General features: G+C 44.2%; 1 long non-coding RNA gene across 2 annotated transcripts; it reads left to right on the top strand.

Moving 5' to 3' along the window:
* Positions 1 to 514: 514 nt before the first annotated feature.
* LOC146871137 (uncharacterized) lies at positions 515 to 11,363 on the top strand. Of its 2 annotated transcripts, XR_014980602.1 has the most exons (3): positions 515 to 752; positions 4,724 to 7,364; positions 7,605 to 11,363. It is a non-coding gene; the product is annotated as an uncharacterized LOC146871137 (long non-coding RNA). The 2 variants fall into 2 exon arrangements; XR_014980596.1 differs by having other exon boundaries at positions 524 to 752; positions 4,724 to 11,363.
* Positions 11,364 to 14,078: the final 2,715 nt, after the last annotated feature.

Genomic DNA, 14,078 nt, shown 5'->3' with positions numbered 1-14,078 from the left:
TGCCCATTTAAGTAATGCCATGGGTTGCCGATTAATCTGTCTACAAAAAATATGAATGATATTAATGTGTCACTCATGTAAAGTAGCTGTTGCTCGTGGAAAGCCATGCAACAGCTCCGGGTTGAGTTTACACTGCAAAACTTAAACCAAAAGCATGCAGAGCTAGCTGCTTCTAATGTTTGGAGTGGGAACAGCACCTTTGAGGTGAACACAGGGAGACTCCAACACGGATCCCCAGAGTGTGAGGACGTAGCGCAGCAGTTGGAGCTCCAGACTTGGGCGCTGGGGATCCTTGTTGGACCTTCAACGTCGGTTCAACATCCTCTAAATCAGTGTTCTTCAATCTGGGGGGCGCGACGCCATCTCAGGGGGGGCGTGCACTCCACCCTAAACTCTAACCATTGTTTCCCACGTCGCAAGCTGTTTCTGCTTCCGGTATTTCTTTACCCATTTCAAATGGGGATGTTAGATTGGGAAGCTCCGGAACAGCAGCCAATCAACACGTAGGAACGTCACCACTGACGTTCCACAAAGGAGGAGGCAGCAGCATAGATGGCAGGAAGTGCCACGAAATTTGCGTGCAAATAACTCCTGCATACACCTACTTCTTTCTACATTCCTGCTGTTTGCTTCGTGCTTGCTGCCTTTTCTGCCTTGATTCTGCTTTGTGTGCTGTGGAGGCTTTCCTGGTTTTACCGCTGCGCAGTGAAGGAGTTTGCTGGTCTCTTGACACCTTGGAAGATCACCAACAGGTAAGTGGAATGGGCTTTTGTAATAGAATTGCGCCCTAATATACTGCTAAAGACGGCTGAAATGCCAGAAACCGGTCCTAGGAAGCTTGTTTCCGGTCCAGGGAAGGCATGGCTTGGCAGTTCGGGCTGGACTGTTCCCATGAGGCACAGGGTCAGACTGATTTGCATATGGCCATGTCTGAACTGGGGTGGCAGAGTGGGCTAAAGAACGGTGATGGATCAAACCCAGATCTGTTGACTGGGTGTGAGTGTTTGATTGGTTCTGATGCTCCGTCCATCACCACCCCCTTTTGTACCGCTAATATACTGCTAGGCCATTTAATGCTGCCCAGTTTTCAAAGTGGGGGGGGGGGAGAGGAGGGGAGTGGGAGGACGTGAAGGGGGTTCGGCAGTCACGGAGGGTTGGAGGGGAAATGGATGGGTCACGACGTGCCCATGCTTTTTTAATTTCAAGGGAAACGTTGCCTCCATTCTGGGAAGAGCTAACCGTCCCAGGAATGGGTTAATTGCTAGAGCTGATATGCTTCAGCTGCAGTGGGAGGCAGGGAGTCTCTGCTATGAAACCGAAAGCAAACGAACAGACAGTCTACAGTGGACTGTCTGTTCCTTCAGGTTCCGTTTCATGGCAGAGGAGACTCCCTGCCTACTACTGCAGCTGAAATGACTGTCAGTCCCCATTTCTAAGTGCTTGGTGAAGTGACATAACACAAAAAGATGCCCCCCCCCCTGCAGAATGTGTGGAGGGGTCCCAGAGTTTCACATATGCTTATTGGTCTTGGGCTGAATGGGGCGCCACCTGAATGGATGAGGGGCCGGTTGCGCCGCAGGATTTGCAGGGGCCTGTTTTACGCCCCAGATCTGGTGAAGTTAAGTTGCTTAGTCTGGGTGTATAATGTAGGTAGGGACTGTTCCATTTTCTGGATAGGAATGGAAAGCACTGAAGTTTACCTAACTTCCAAAGTGCGTTCATGAAAGCATTGGGGCAAAAAACTGAGATGGGCAAAGGATGAGCAAGATATAGTTAGAAAGAAAATGGGGAAGGAAATGGCCAAAGGTCAGCTGAGGGACATTTTGATGTCTGCTTGTTGAGTGAGTTAATCATTTCACCCCTTAAGGTGGTGGTCAAAAGAAGTGTGTCCATACAGGCTGACTGACAACCTATCATGGCCTGAAGCATAATCACTCAATGAATGAATGAATGAGTACATCTCCCATCAAAACTGAACAGTGAAAATACATGGACCTAAATCGGGTAGTGGGGATGCAGTGAAGCTGCTGAAACAACCAAGTGCAGCGTACATTCCACCTTTACCTTGTTCTGGTTCACTCAGCAGGTGTAGTTGAAGGGCTGGAATATGGGGACAAAGTGTTTCCAAAGGGATGTTCTGTGTCATGACTACTTTTGTGGCAGTTAAGTACTTTCAGGCAATTGTTTACAGTGACCTCAGGATCAGGACAGTCCATGCACTACTTCGACAAGTGCTCTTGGGAGGTACATGAGGCAAAGGCTGATGCAAGTATCCTGCAGGTGTTTGAAAAAACACCCGAAGGTTTTTAGTCCCAGAGAAAACTAAGCCCTCAGACCAGCATACAACAGCTTAGCTCATAATTCATGTGAAATGGTGGGTGAGTGGGTAAGTGAAGGGATGGGTGGATGGCTGAGTGGATTAGTGAAAGGGTGAATGAAAGGGTGAATGGATGGATAATGAAAGAGAGGATGAATGGGTGAGTGGGAGGATGGATGAGAGAAAAGGTAAATAGATGGAAGTATGGGTGGAAGGGTGGATAGATGGGTAAAAGGTTGGATGGATGAGTGAAAGGATGGATGGATGGATGAGTGAAAGGGTGGATGATGTGCGAGTGAATGGGTGGATGGCTGAATGAAATGATGGATGGATTGATAAGTGAAAGGGTGGATGGACAGATGAATGAAAAGGTGGATGTAACGATGGATGAGTGAGTGAAAGGGAGAGTAGATGGACAAAAGGGTGGGTAGATGAGTGAAGGAGTGAAAGGGTGGATGGATGAGAGGAAGGATGAATGAGAGAAAGGATGGATGAGAAAAAGGATGGATGAGTGATAGGGTGAATGGATGGATTCATGAGTAGATGAGTGAGTGGGTGGGTGGGTGGAAGGTTGGCTAAGAGAAAGGGGGATGAGAGAGAAAATAAGGATGGATGGATGGATGACTAAAAGGGTGAATGGGTGAATGGGTGAGTGACTGGTGGATGGATGAGTAAGTGAAAGAATGGCTGGATGGGTGAAAGGGTAAATGGCTGGTTGGATGGACGAGTGTACGGATGATAGGGTGAAAGGGTATATGGAGGGATGGATGAGTGAAAGGAGGGATGGATGAGTTAAATGATGGATTGAAGGATATATGATGGAAAGGTTTGCAAATGGTTGAAAATGTGTGGCTATGGATGGGCACACAGATGGAAGGACATGGTGAAATGAATGAATGGTTAAAGACTGAATGATGGATGAAAGAATGATTACACCTTGTAGCCCAATTATCTTAAGTACATTGACTTTCATATTTATATGAGTCATTGTCTTTATATAATGTGTGTGATGTAACGCATTCCGACACCCTGCCGTACATACTTGGGATGAATAGCACTATAAAAGAAATCAAATACACATGAAGGACGGTCTATGCGAAAATGAGGAGCACCATTGGAGGGTGGTAGCAAGGCCGGACTGGCTACACCGGGTATCAGGCATTTCCCTGGGAGGCTGGAAAGGTGGGGGCGGTTTTGTTACTGGGGGCTGACACTGCAAAGTTCCTTGTATATCCAGCAGTTTTTAGGCAACAATGAAAGCCCCATCACTTATATTCAGGTGTGGTTCACCAGTGTCTGGTGACTAATGTAACTGCTGGAAGATTGAGTTTTGAGCTGTGTAATAAGCCTCTGTCATTTAACCACAACCACTCACAAACCTGCAGTTAACTAAACACACTTATTGTGTTGGACATTATTTGCCAGATATGGCCTGGGATATGAGGGTAGCGGTCGATTATGTGGTGTACGAGATTCCAGAAATTTCTGTCTGGTGGTGGGGGGGGGGGCGACATTTAAAACAAATCAGCTGGGGGTGGGGGGTCAGCCTACAAAAGTTTGAAGACCTCTGCTCTAAATGATTGTGAACAAATCACACATGGGAGGTACTTGCAACAATCCTGGTGCAAATGCTGTGTAAGTGTTAAAAAAAACCTGATGCTACAGGTCACCCCCCATATGTTTACTTAGAACAGGGGTTTAATTTGTGCAGGTGGTGGGCAACAGGTCTTTGTTTTCATCAGTTTAAGCAGGAGAGAGAAAGGCAGGAAAGGGAGACAACTATAGGGAAACAGTGACAAAGGGCGAAGACAGGGATAAGGAGGCAGGCACAGGCCGTGTAGGGTGAGAGGATTAACAGGCAACAGGTAGTACCACGGTTTGGACTTAGCAGGGTCAGCGGTGGGCTCTTCCGAAAACTTTTTCCCCTGCCTTGACACATTTTTTTTGTATTCATTTTATTTAATTACAAATGAAGCACTAGATAACAAAAAAAATAACCTGACATGCTTGTTAACATACATCAAAAGAGTTAAGTCATGGGTAATGGATAGTGTTGGGGAGGTGGGGATTGGAGTGACTGAGAGAGACGAGCACTTTCACGTGCTTTTCACAACTTGTGGGCAGATATCGAAGTAGAAAGAGAAAGTCAAGCAGTAAAAAAAAAAGAATAAGCATTCCTATTTATCAACAGACTTGAGTATTTTGGAATCCCTGCCCCTTCTCACTTTTGTGACACACACACACACACACACACACAAACCCAAACTCTTTTTAAGAAATCAGCATTCGATTTGTCAGCAGTAAACTGCACGGTGCTTGATATCACCCGAAGAAACACAAAATAATGTATGTTTTGCTGTTATAAGCGGCATTCCATTAAATTCTTTTTTTTTTTGCAATTGACAGCTGCCTGCAAACCGCTATGTATTTAGTCCTCACGAAGAATGAAACGATTAGTAAAGGAATACTTCATACCCTGGAATGCTTGGCTGCTTCAGAAACACCAAAACTGTAATCCTCACGAAGAATGAAACGATTAGTAAAGGAATACTTCATACCCTGGAATGCTTGGCTGCTTCAGAAACACCAAAACTGTAATCCTCACGAAGAATGAAACGATTAGTAAAGGAATACTTCATACCCTGGAATGCTTGGCTGCTTCAGAAACACCAAAACTGTAAAATCCATTCCACTCCCAATCTAGGAACCAATCAATACAAGATAAAGGCACAAGCAGCGTGTGCATCGCTGCTTGTTTCCGTATTAATAGTCCTTGGCGCGGGGCAGGGAGCTGTACTCTGAAGCGGAGTTCACTGCTACTAATAACCAGTTGAAGCAGCGCACGTCGTGCCTGCACGTGGAGAAATTCATTACACAATCAGTGGATGCATGTGGCTCCTACGGGCTGCAGCTGTTGCCTTCCCGATGCTGCAAGGAACCCTCTGAATGGGATGGGACGGAGCACATGAAGGAGTGGGAAGGGCTGCAATGACTCATTGCTTTTCACAACAAGACATCAGCTTATCCCCACAGAACCTGCCTTCGTAATGCTACACATCAAAACCACTAGGTACATTGGAGCAGAAGTAATCATCCAAGAAATTAGGAACAAGAATTCCAATACCACCATCCTTTAAGATGAAGGCTAGCCTTTAAAACAAATCGGTTGCATCTCAACGCAACCAGACACTTTATTGCATTTGGAAATTGGAAAGTATTCACTCCACTATTTTCAGTCATCACTTCATCTACTCGTCTTGAAGACACATGCAAAGTCATAAATAGGCATCACTGCTGGCACATCATTAAAGTATTAAATGTCTCTTCTAGAAAGAGAACGTGGTGTGCTGTCAAGTGAAAATATTTTCTGCGATGCTATTGCATTAAGTAGACTTGAGCAGTAATTAAACTAAAAAAATATTCTGATTTGGTGCAAATTAAAACTTTTTGTAGCCCTCCCGGCTGGAGAGCGAATTCACAAGACGTTTAGTACTCACCCATTATTTTAGGACATGAAATACATGGGACAAAAATAGAAGGGTACAGGAAGTCAAGAGTTTATGAACGTGCCACTTGGTTGGATGTAAAAACTGAGAAGTGTTTGTAACAGGCGGGCAGAACATACCACGAAATGTCTGAAAGCTACGGCATTAGATTAATACAAATTCAGTAATCTGCGTGTTGAAAAGGTAAACTGAAAGGTCCATACGTACAGTTCGCCAGTTTCTATACAAAAACCAGAAAATTACTTTTAACGTAAATGTGTACTAACTATTCATTTAGACAGTGGGTGCCTTAGAATCATCTGGCCGGTGTCCAGTCCGCATGACATTTCCGACTAAGCACCGGCTCTGCACTGTGACACCCGGTTCGTCTTGGTCGTACAAAAGCTTCCCGACTGAGATCTCAACGACCGATAGATACAAACGTGAGCCGCAGGAGAGTGAGCAATGGCTATGTTCTCATTAGGACTCCAGGTCGCTCTGTATAAAGTAAATGATTAATCCATGTAGCCCCGCCACCTCATGACAGAAGATCCTGAGGCCTTCCCGGCCGCCAAAGAATGACATAGAAGCCTTCACAATACCAGAAACATAGGCCAGAACCATAACCGGTCTCTTGAAGAATACTTCACCCTTCTAGACAAGGTGCCGCCTTGGCCAGGAAAGACCGGACAGCCCCTATCCAAGCAAAATAGCATGCTCATGCCTTACACTGTACCAAAGGACTCGGTCACAACTCACCGAATGAAAGTCTGAGAAGAAACGGGCGACGTGAATGGGCTGAGCAGCAACGACTTTGCGGACTTTCCCCCTTTACGCTGTGCGACGCCGGAGAGGAGGGAAAGAGGAAAACGGCATGACGTTTTCGTTTGCCTTTTTCTGCTGTCCCACTTGGGCGGCCTCGCCTGCTAAAAGGTTTCTTGTCTTTATGGGGCCATGTGTTGGGTCCCATAAAGATAAGAAACCTTTTGCAACGATTGCAAAGCAGGCGAGGCCGTTCAAATGGGACGGCCGAAAAAGCCGAGCGAATACGTCACAAGAAGCCCTTTTCCAATGGCTGGCCACCGTTTAGCATTAACGGTGACGCCAGCCAATGGAAAAGAGGGGCGGGGCTTAATGCCCTTTACTAAAAAATCCCCATATCATTAAATCTCGCCAGCGAGACTGCGCATGTGTGCAGCCTACGCCAGGCGAGACCTAAAAATGGTTGAACCTCTTATAAGAGTTGAAAATAAAGATGCACAGTTAGGTTTTCCTGATATATGTATGGGTTGTACGTAGCTAATGCATCGCCCCCTAAATTAGCTATCTTAATCTGACCTTGGATTGATGATTAAGAAACAATGCGGGTTTCATTTTATAATGCAGTAAACACTGATTCAGAAAGAATGCACATTTTCTGGAATTTCCATGAAATTTTTCAGGTAAAGGAATAGTGTAACCAGTGGAATGTATTACAGGGACTGTAGTACGACCAACATGTGCCGGACCCTGCAGGACTAAACCGATTGATGAGAAGGCACAGCAAGATTATCTAATCATTGGTAAGTGGCATTTAGTCATTCAAGGTAGTACAATTGTGGTTCAGTTTGAGTTTCTGCCAGGAGGTCCGTTCATTCCTCTATATAGCATAGGATAATACAGGAGCTCTGGCTCCCATCTTGACTCAACCACCTTTTTTCACAGGCGAGTGGGTACCTGGGGCAACAGAAGAGGGCGGGGTATGGGAGGACAAACAGGAGCTATAACACCCACCCTGATTCGACCACCATCTTTTTCCACAGACCCCCAGTCCCGAGGATCAACACATGGAAAAAGGCATATCCCTACATCTTTGTTAGGAAGAAGGATACAGAGATACCTGGAGGGAAAAGACTTACCCATGAAGAGAAGAAAGGACACTGTGGAGACAAATACTTTACTCTTTTGAAATTGTAGAATCCATTAATGTGCTTTTCTGATACATCTAGAACTTAAAAAGCTATGAACTGTTGTATAATGCAGAAGCTAATTAAAGAGTGAGTGATGTGAGAACATATTGTTTACCCAGAAAGTATCCCATTCTCACAATATCTCTTATGGCTGCTGTGTTTCTCCACACAGACATTTTGTGCAAACCTTGGAGACAATTTTTTTCCTTTGAACATGTGATTGAAAGTTGAAGCTGGATACAGAAAAGTATTACAAGACATTATGTTATGTTTTGGAAATGAACTTTGTTTTACAAGTACTTTTTTCAAGTTTATCATAAAGCAGTAAAACTCTACATAGCTGTTGCACATTTGGGGGCCTATTCACAAACTGGATATTGTGGTTTGTTTTGTAATACTACAAACTACTAAAAAACAAGCATTTGCAATGCAATCGGTCTTGCCTTTGGGACCTTATATGTATTTAGCTATGCAGCACATTAGCCTGAGTGCTGAAACATCTACTGTTCTTTAACATGGAGGGAAAGTAAGCACCAAACTGTGTGACACGCCAGGTATGGGAACACATGGAGAGAAATATTGCCTTTCAGCTGGAAATGGTTCAGTCGAAAGCTCTGCTTTTAATGTAAATGAAAATACAAGATTTGAAAAAAATATTATTGTCTTCTGGTGCTCGTGGAAGACAATTTCTATAGACTGGAATCTAGAGAATGCTAAAGTGATTCTGGTATTTTACTGACCTCTGCTGGTCGTTTTCTATCAAGAAAGTTAAATAGAGGCAGTTGCCAGAAAAATTAAAAAAAGAAAGTCCCAAAGCAGAAAGCAATTCTGGTATTTTACTGGCCTCTAATGGCCATTTTCTATCAAGACAGTTAAATAGAGGCAGTTGAACAGAAAAAAAGTCCCTAAGCGGAAGCAGACAAGTCCTAGGGCTGATATCCAGAGCTCACAAACTACATACACATATAAATATATACTAAAGTATATACAAGAGATCTCGAAAAAAGTGTTCCATCAAATCGGCAGTGGAAGGATACAACATCCAATTATAATGCTTTGAGAGTGAAATACTCCTGAGTAGGAAAAACACAAGATTAGGGTAGAAAACCATTGAATAAAAGAGACAGACAGCTAGATAACACGACAGAGCCTTCCAGTCATGAGCAACAGGCTGACCCAAAGTCCGACCCTGAATGAATGTTATGTATTGGTACAATAGGTCTGCCAACAGACCGCTAAAGCGGTCTGTAGTCCAGACCAAAAAATGTATTTTGACAAAGCTGGGCGATTTGCAGGCTCACCATCTAAGTAAGACCCAGTGTGAATTCACAACACGACAGCACCCCATGTTCTGCATACACCGTCCAGAGAACAGATCTCTTTCCATCATTTCCGTTGAAGTGGAGGTTAACATAGACTGTTTCCCTATCCTTTCTCCAGTGGACATCCTGAGTATTGCAGTAATAGTAATGGATGTTTACAAGATGGACCTGTATCTACATTTATAACAATGGAAATTATTTAAGGTCAGTGGTTATCCTTAAAATATGTTACGTGAAAATCTGTGGTCTTCTGCCTAACACGAGCTTCCTTTGTTCGCTCATTTAGTACCATCATATTGGGTCGTAGTGACACGTTATTTGCAGCACTTAGAGATCGCAAACATGTCAAAAGAAGTATTGTATAAAACCAATTATAAACATTTTGAAGCAGCCCTGACAAGTTTCTCAGGTCCATATGTGATATGCTGCTCCAGTCCATGTTTTTTATATTAACTCTGGAACTTGTAGTCTTGTTTGTTCCATAATAATACAGACCTACAAGTCCTAGAATTCAAAGGAAAAAAAACTGTCCTAGAGCTGCACATTAGGCATGAACACAAGAAACCTGGCAGCTGTATGGAAGGCAGATAATTACCAGAGGATTCAGAACACCTTATCTGTCCCAAGCCAGTGGCATAACCAGTACCACTGGGCCTAATGCCAGGAAAGTAAGTGAACCCCGAATATGATGCTTATCCCACTTCATGTCATGGGCACACTATTACACCATATAGGCTTTCATACAACAACCTAATGCATTGTGGGTTATGGTGTACTTCCATTCAGCCGATTAGGCTAATGTAATTATAGCAACTATTTTTCTTTTTTTTGCAGTTTTTTTTAGCGCGAACTCGCCCCGAAGGTAGTGGAGGCTTTAACGAGCACCAGTTACATTTCACAAGAGGACACATACATTTTCGGTAGGCACGAGATTAAGTGATTTGCCCAGAATCACATGATGTCTAGCCTACGCCGAGACTCGAACCCGGTTCCTACCCGATTCCACGGACGGCAGCTCTGGCAGTAATATAGAACCAGAATCCCTCTCGAAGATATGTCCTCGAGTAATGGCTGTCTGACTTGTTGTGCTAATAACGTGCTGCATTGTATGCAGGGACGGAGTCAGCACAGTCACTCCACTGAATCACGCTTTTGTTTGATATCAGAGCAGGCCATAGTAATGGCTTTGGAGAGGGGAAATAGTGTAACCCGAGAGCAGGCAGGGTCTCCAGCGCACCCTACACTAATCCCGGCAGGGTGGCCATAACTGGGACCAGCTGGGCCGGCGCTCCCCTCCAGGGCCGGACTGGCCGAAGCGGGCACCAGGCAATCCTCTGGTGGGCCCACGGTGGGGGCCGGTTTTGGGCCCCTGGGGGCCGTTTTTGTCACAGGGCCGTTTTATCGGCCGAAAACCGGCCCTGGTAAAGAGCTCGGCGGCACCCCCAAGCCCCTGGGGGGCCGACCGAGCACTTTGCCAGGGCCGGTTTTGGTTCCCAGTCCGGCCCTTCTCCCCACCCCCGTATCAGGAGCACAAAACGTCGCTTTATAGGAAGGAACGGGCTCTCGCTTATCGGAAGGAGCATAAAAACAAGCATTGGCAATGCAATAGGAGTCACATTTACGCAAGACTTATTGCATTGCAAATGGCAATGCGTGCGGGCGACGATGCACGGGGGCAGCGAGAAGGCATTGGACTGCGGGGGGGGGGGGGCATGGGAAGAAAGTAGTCTGTGCTGAAAAGGGGCCAGTAGCCATGGAAGGATACAAATGACTGACATGGCTGTCATGGGGAGGGACTAACAAGCAGCCCAGCAGGCCACTATCCCTGTGAGGCTGGCCATTCCCAAAGGGGTCGCAAATTGCGAGTGGCTCATGAATATTGATGAATCTCGCATTTTGCGACCCCATTGGGAATCGCTAACAGTGTCTCTGACACTGTTGTACATTGGATTTAGCGCCTCGCAATTTGTAACTTGCAATCTGTCACAAATTACGAGGCGCTAAATCCAATGGTCGTACATCTGGTCCTAAGACCATTGTTATTCACAGCCTGCCCTTCTAAGTTACTATAGCCAACAAGCATTGGCATAGCCAATAGGTCTCGCCTTTGGGACCTTATAAGTGTTTAGCCAGAGATAGTGACTTTGCTTAAGCTGTGCCTCAGAGAAGTCTGCAGCATGCTGAAAAGTTATAATAAAGAAGTGCCAGAAGCATTTTTGTTACCTTATATATTACCAAGAAAGCATTATCTACCACTGAACGACCATATTAAAAAAGTATTAGCAATAAATAATGTCTTGAGGTTTTATTGTCCTTTCAATGCTGGCAACTTCTATCTGCCTGTCCCAATGGTTGCCTGTTATGGTTTTTTTTTTGTTATGGGGGCATAAATAACAGGAGGGTGAAGGTTGGGAAATAGTACCTGTATAACAGTCAGTGAGAGAGTGAGTCAGTTAGTCAGTCAGTGAGAGAGAGAGAGATTGAGAGAGTCAGTCAGTCATTGAGAGAGAGTCAGTCAGTGAGAGAGAGAGTGAGAGAGTCAGTCAGTGAGAGAATCAGTCAGTCAAAGAGAGAGAGAGTGAGAGTCAGTCAGTCAATCAGTGAGAGAGTCACTGAGAGTCAGTCAGTGAGAGAGTAAGTGAGTCACTCAGTGAGAGAAGGATTAAGAGAGTCAGTCAGTCAATCAGTGAGAGAGAGAGTCAGTCAGCCAGTGCGAGAGAGAGTGTGAGAGCCAGTCAGTGAGAGAAAGAGTGAGATAATCAGTCATTTAGTCAGTCAGTCAGTGAGAGAGAGAGTGAGTGAGTCAGTCAGTGAGAGAGTCAGTCAGGCAGTCATTGAGTCAGTAAGTCAGTGAGAGAGTCAGTCAGTGAGTCAGTCAGTCAGTGAGAGAGTCACTCAGTCAGTCAGAGAGTGAGTCAGTCAGTCAGTGACAGAGAGTGTGAGAGAGTCAGTCAGTGAGCCAGTCAGTGAGAGAGTAAGTCAGTGAGAGAGAGAGAGTGAGAGAGTCAGTGAGTCAGTAAGAGCGAGAGTGAGAGAGTCAGTGAGTCAGTGAAAGAGAGTGAGTCAGTGAGAGAGAGAATCAGTCAGTGAGAGAGTGAGAAAGTCAGTGAGACAGAGAGTTAGACAGTGTAAGAGAGAGAGTCAGTGAGAGAGAGAGAGTCACAGTGAGAGTGAGAGTCAGTCAGTGAGAGAGAGTGAGAGAGTCAGTCAGTCAATCAGCGAGAGAGTCAGTCAGTCAGTGAGATAGTCAGTCAGTGAGAGAGAGAGTCAGTCAGTCAGTCAGTGAGAGAGTCAGTCAGTGAGAGAGAGAGATTGAAAGTCGCTTCATTTGAAAAACTTTATTTGATTCATGAGAATCATAACAGTACATAGTTAAAATGATAAAACAAATCTTAACTTTCCATATAGCATTTTAAACATATTAAATATATCCAAACAACACCTGAGATTTCAAAACATGATTTCCATAAAATCCACCATTTTCTATATCAATCCAAGGATATCATGATAAATTTATACCCTGTCATTTCTTAGAGCCCTTTTTCCCAATTTCGCTATCGCGATTCATACCTTTTCCGGATTAATAAAGCAGTTCTAATAAAATTTAACACAGCACAACAAGTGTCGGGATTGGACAAAGATCGTAAGTAATTAAAACCATCCTGATATGAGCAGGGGGAAATTTCCCTCAGGATAGCCCTAATAAAGCGTGCCCTTGTATCGTTATATAAAGAGCAAAACAGCATAAAGTGCATTGTGCTTTGTTCGGCTGAATTATTACAGGGGCAGGGAGTCAGTTTCTCACACCAGCTCACCTGATTAGGAAAAGCCACAAAAAATGCAGTGTGCAGAGACGAAACCTGTTCAGGAGGAAGCGTGATTGTGTATGGTACTAAAAGATAGATAAAATTGTTGAAGGCTTAGCAGCCCATGGGTTGAGACCTCATCTTCCAGATTAGATGTTCTTAACTCTTTGTAATAGGCATTTTTGATAGTTAGTTTTATGTTGTATACCATCCGGGTATTCATAATAATTTCTCAGGCCGATCTTATTAAAAGCATTTTTAACATAGCAAAGCCAGGGAATGGACGATGCATTTTCTAAACTTAAACAGTCTCTTATAATCCCTTATAATCGCTCTGGTAAATGATAATTCCTGCGAAGACCACACTTTCCCCCATAAAATCAAGGGAGCAATTTTAACTCTATCTTCAACATAGTCCAATCCTACTTCAGAATGACAAAATTTTGTGGGAGAACTAAAAGGAACCATCAACAATCTTTTTATAAACTTATTTTCCAAAATTTGTAACTGACTGGTTTTTTTGCTTCCCCATACTCCTGCCCCATAGGTTGAAACTGACCGGCATTTTGATTTATATAAAATTAAAATTTCTGCCACTGGCTTATGTCCAAGTTTGCACGCAAAGCGAAACAAGCCCTCTATGATTCTACTGGTCTGTTGGGCCCTGGTCACGATCGAGTGGTCCCAATTCAATTTATTATTAAAAACATTCCCTAAATATGTAAAAGAGGGTACCTTTTCAATGGTTCTTCCATTGACCACAAATGTTCTCGTTTTTGTATTTTTGGGGCCACAAACCATAGTAAAGGACTTGCTAAAATTAACTTTAAGATCCAATGCTGTCAAATAATCAGTGAAAGCGATCAGGGCTTTTTGAAGACTATTAGCTGTTAAAGTCATCAGTACTGTGTCGTCGGCATATGACAACAGGGGAACCGACTTGCCTTCTATAGTCGGGTAGTCCAATTGCTGATCTATTAGGAATTTCTCCACCCCGTTTGTGTATAAAAGGAATACAAACGGGGCCAGAATACATCTCTGTCGAACACTGTGAGAAGTTGGCCTGGCATATGCTGGTCACTAGTTATAGTGGTCACCTTGCACCAGTCCAATTCGACTCTTATGGTAGATAGGTTTAAGACAACCTTTTAAAGAAAGCTATCCTAGTGGTAGCTGTGGAGAGCAGCCTTCAGGCTAAG

The sequence above is a fragment of the Triturus cristatus genome, chromosome 1_1 (genome assembly GCF_964204655.1).
Source record: "Triturus cristatus chromosome 1_1, aTriCri1.1, whole genome shotgun sequence".
In the NCBI taxonomy this organism is placed as follows: Eukaryota; Metazoa; Chordata; class Amphibia; order Caudata; family Salamandridae; genus Triturus; species Triturus cristatus.
The sequence above is the reverse complement of the archived record's forward strand: the minus strand, read 5'-3'. Positions and strand labels throughout refer to the sequence as shown.